We start from the raw sequence: 4786 nt of genomic DNA, 5'->3' as shown, positions 1-4786 counted from the left end.
TTGTGGGGTTTTTTTTTTTCCACATCCTTAACCAAGCACCAGTACTGTGCCTGTGTGCATAGTGAATGCCAGGTGTGTGATGGCTGCTGCTTTTGAGTGCTTGTTGAGCACCATCTGTGTGCCAGGTCCTATTCTAAGTGCTTGTGAAGCGCCATCTGTGCGCCAGACACAATTCTCAGCACCAACTGCATGCCCAATGTTTCCCAAAGCATTTTGCAAATATTGACTCATAATCCTCACAAGTCTCATGGAGGAATTGTCATTGCCAATTTCAGGGGAAACATATGCAGAGGTCAAGTAATTGCTTGAGTTATGTCCAAAGGTCCAGGCACCTCATCACTTACACTGGAGGTAGTAGTCCCCAAAGGTGACATTTGACCTCTGTGGACCCAGGATGGAAGTGGTAGTGGACATGACCTGTGCTTAGCCGCTGTGGGAAAGGTGGCCTGGAACCGAAAGGCATGTGTGGGGCAAATGGCTGGGTTCTGGATATTAAGATACTAACCAGACCATCTCACAGGCCACCAGTAGTGTCCTCTGAGTGGGGGGGTGGTACATCTGGCCCAAGCCACCCACAGTGACAGGACAGATGTGTTGTGGGCTGTGTCTGTGTTGCCCCTATGCTTAGCCTCCCACCATGACCGCAGCTTCCCCACCAGGCAGGGTCCCTCCAGCCTCATTCCACAGAAGAGCGAGATGGAGGACCTCCTGCAGAATGGGTGCAGCATTGTGTGAGCGTAGGATGCCATCTAAGCACTGCACAGCCCCTGCCTGAGCCCTCCTGTGGGTGCCAGCTCTCACCTCAGAGAAACAGAGCTCCAGTGGGGACAATCGGGCAGAATGGAGTGGACCAGTGTACAGTATCTGGACATAGACAGGCACTGCAGCCCTTCACACTGAGGGAAGGGAATCCTGATCAGGGCGGCTGAGAGATCATTCCCCTGCCAAGCCTGCAGCCTTTGCACTGGGCCTGCGAAGCCCCCTCTGAGGGGCACCCAGCCCAGCCTTATCACCCACAAACTTCCAGTCATGCTGTAGATGCAGGTAAAATCGAGATAGTTGCTGTGAGGAACTCAGCTCAAACTGACTTAAGCAAAAAATAAAAATATTGGATCCAGGGACTCATAAGCTGTCATTTAGTCCTCACAACTGAAACTCCAATACTTCACCTGATGTGAAGAACTGACTCATTTGAAAAGACCCTGATGCTGGGAAAGATTGAAGGTGGGAGGAGAAGGGGATGACACAGGATGAGATGGTTGGATGGCATCACCGAGTCAATGGACATGAGTTTGAGTAAACTGCGGGAGTTGGTGATGGACAGGGAGGCCTGGCGTGCTGCAAAGAGTCGTGCATGGGGTTGCAAAGAGTTGGACATGACTGACTCAACTGACTGAACTGAAGTCCTCAAGAAGACTATATGGTTTAAGCACTATTACCCCATTTTGCAGATGAAGCAGGCATGAAGAGCTGGTTCAAAATAAGTCCTCATTAGCTATGAATAATCAGTCCTGAACAAACATCCACCTAAAAGGAATTAACTCAAAATAACTTCCCTGGTTGAACCAAAGACACCTTGAAAAAACAACATGCCTAAAAATCAGGAGAAATAAGAGACAACACAGTAACAGAGACACAATAGAATCCTCAGTCATCAGTGTAAAACATGCTTATTCTGGTCATGGAAATAGAGATGATTACATGTGAAAAAAATTTAAAACCTTTAAAAGTGAAAATGAAAACAAGTTGAGAAAGAACCAAACAAGTGATAGATCTGAGTTGCTGCGAAGTCACTTCAGTCGTATCCGACTCTGTGTGACCCCATAGACGGAAGCCCACCAGGCTCCCCCATCCCTGGGATTCTCCAGGCAAAAACACTGGAGTGGGTTGCCATTTCCTTCTCCAATGTGTGAAAGTGAAAAGTGAAAGTGAAGTCGCTCAGTCGTGTCCGACCCTTAGCGACCCCACGGACTGCAGCCTACCAGGCTCCTCCATCCATGGGATTTTCCAGGCAAGAGTACTGGAGTGGCTTGCCACTGCCTTCTCCATAGATCTGAGTTAGATGATAGCAAAACTTAAGAATTATCTTTTTTTGTCTGGCTACTTACTGTGAAACTGATAAACATCTTTTACTATTGTGATTATGTAACTATTATTTGCTTAATACCATTGTATTATGGTTGGTCAACAGAAAATAATAGAATTCTATATCACTAAAACTGCATATCTGAGGTTATTGATATTTCTCCCAGCAATCTTGATTCCAGCTTGTGCTTCCTCCAGCCCAGCGTTCCTCATGATGTACTCTGCATATAAGTTAAATAAGCAGGGTGACAATATACAACCTTGACGTACTCCTTTTCCTATTTGGAACCAGCCTGTTGTTCCATGTTTAACTGTTGCTTCCTGACCTGCATACAGGTTTCTCAAGAGGCAGGTCAGGTGGTCTGGTATTCGCATCTCTTTTCAGAATTTTCCACAGTTTATTGTGATCCACACAGTCAAAGGCTTTGGCATAGACAATAAAGCAGAAATAGATGTTTTTCTGGAACTCTCTTGCTTTTTCGATGATCCAGCACATGTTGGCAATTTGATCTCTGATTCCTCTGCCTTTTCTAAAACCAGCTTGAACATCTGGAAGTTCACGGTTCACATATTGCTGAAGCCTGGCTTGGAGAATTTTGAGCATGACTTTACTAGCATGTGAGATGAGTGCAATTGTGCGGTAGTTTGAGCATTCTTTGGCATTGCCTTTCTTTGGGATTTGGATGAATACTGACCTTTTCCAGTCCTGTGGCCACTGCTGAGTTTTCCAACTTTGCTGGCATATTGAGTGCAGCACTTTCACAGCATCATCTTTCAGGATTTGAAATAGCTCAACTGGAATTCCATCACCTCCACTAGCTTTGTTAGTAGTGATGCTTTCTAAGGCCCACTTGACTTCACATTCCAAGATGTCTGGCTCTAGATGAGTGACTTTTCCAGAAGTGCTGACACAGTTGGTTCTGACAATTCGGCTTGCTTGCTTTTTTATTTTCAAATCTAATTTTAGGTTTTTGTTGGGGAACATAAGCTTGGAGCTTCCTAGTCTGCCATGTTGCTGATGTCACTCCCCTTGTGTATTATAAGTGTGTTTCTTAACACACTTAGGAAGCAATGCAATTGGATCTTTTTACATAATCTTACATTGTCTGAGTTTTAATTGAGGTGCTTTGATCACTTAGTTAATGTGATTATTGATATATTTAAGTTTCAGTATTTCACCTAGCTATCTGATTATTTTTTTGAGGGAGATGCTTTCATTTTTTATTTTGTATCATGTATTATTTTACAATGAATTATATTACTTTTGTAATTGACAAAAATACATAGGAAAACAGTAACAACAGCAAATATTTGGCCTGGATTCTTAGGGCTAGAAATTCATGTTGGGTTCAAGTTTTTGTTGATCACAACTTATTTTTTGGTTCATATGCAAAAACCATTTCTTGAATGCCTCCTGGTTAGCTGTCACTGCCCTTGGCATTTCCATAGCCTTTTCATCCTCATCCTCACAACAGCCCTGTGAGGTAGGAATTGGTCCCACTTAATAGATAGGAGATTATTGCTTGAAATGCTTCTATTTGCCACATGTTTTCATGGGCTAGAGGTTCTTACCAGCTGGTAAGTCATTGGTCAAGAACTCTCACTGGTTCCTAGAGGTTGCTCTAAAATTCAAATAATCGAACTACTAAAATTTTCCCCTGACAGGAGTGATGGGAGTGAGGTATCAGGATAAGAGTGGAGGAGAGTCCGTGGTCCCTTTGTAGCACCATCTGAGTTTGCTCTGGTCACTCATGCCCGGTGGGGGGAGGGGATGGGGGAGAGGAGGGAAAGTGGTTACAAGTCTTCTTGCTTCTTCAGGATGAGCTTCATCACCAGCGCTGTAACCTGGGGCCTGATCTCCTCCACCGTCATGCTTGGGTCCCAAGCTCCTACCACCTTTCCATCTTGGGCCACTAGGTACTTCCAGAAGTTCCAGCTGGGCTCTTTGCCAGAAGTCCCAGTCAGGTACTTGAAGGCAGGGTGGACACCAGTGCTGGTGACTGCAATCTTGCTAAGCATGAGGAAAGAGACACTGTAGGTGCGGCGGGGCAAAGCTCTCAATCTTGTTGCTGTCGGGCTCATGCTGGCCCCACTGGTTGCAGGGGAAAGCAAGCACATTGAAGTGCTGGGGCCCCAGGTCCTGCTGTGCTGGTCTATGAAGCCTCACTCACTAGCTGCATTCACCACCAGGGACACCTAGCCATTGTACTTCTTCAGCAACAACAGCTTGCCCCAGATGTTGACGGCCTTGATGTTGGAGTCCTGCTGCTGCTGCATACCAGCCATGGACGCCAGGAACAGCCAGGCCACCAGTGCCACCACCATGACTCGCTCCAGAGCAGGTGGCGAGGTGAGGCAGCTATCTGATTCTGTTTGTCCTCTTCCCTCTTGTCATTTCCCCTCTTTAATTGCTTTATTTTGAATTAGGTTTTTTAAAATGATTTCACTTCATCTCTTTTTTTGGCTTATTAGCTCTAACTCTTGGTTTTATTCACTGATTGCTTTATGGTTTATAGTGTACATTCTTTTTTTTTTGGCTGTGCCAGATCTTTGTTGCTGCATGTGGGCTTTCCCTCCTTGTGGGTGATTGGGGGCTACTCTAGTTGCATTGCGTGGAGGGTGAGTCTTGTCCATGTGGCTTCATCTTGGCTGGAAGCAGAACTGCTGTCCTTCAACTTTATAAAGTTTACTGTTTCGGTGT

The 4786-nt window shown here is 45.4% G+C and overlaps 1 pseudogene; it reads right to left on the bottom strand.

The window, feature by feature from the left end:
- Positions 1-3879: 3879 nt before the first annotated feature.
- Positions 3880-4429, bottom strand: LOC129535144 (protein peroxidase GPX7 pseudogene; annotated as a pseudogene).
- Between the last annotated feature and the right edge of the window lie 357 nt (positions 4430-4786).

Source organism: Moschus berezovskii, chromosome X (genome assembly GCF_049115385.1).
Source record: "Moschus berezovskii isolate FMDL1 chromosome X, NW_MosBer_1.0, whole genome shotgun sequence".
Lineage (NCBI taxonomy): Eukaryota > Metazoa > Chordata > Mammalia > Artiodactyla > Moschidae > Moschus > Moschus berezovskii.
The sequence above is the reverse complement of the archived record's forward strand: the minus strand, read 5'-3'. Positions and strand labels throughout refer to the sequence as shown.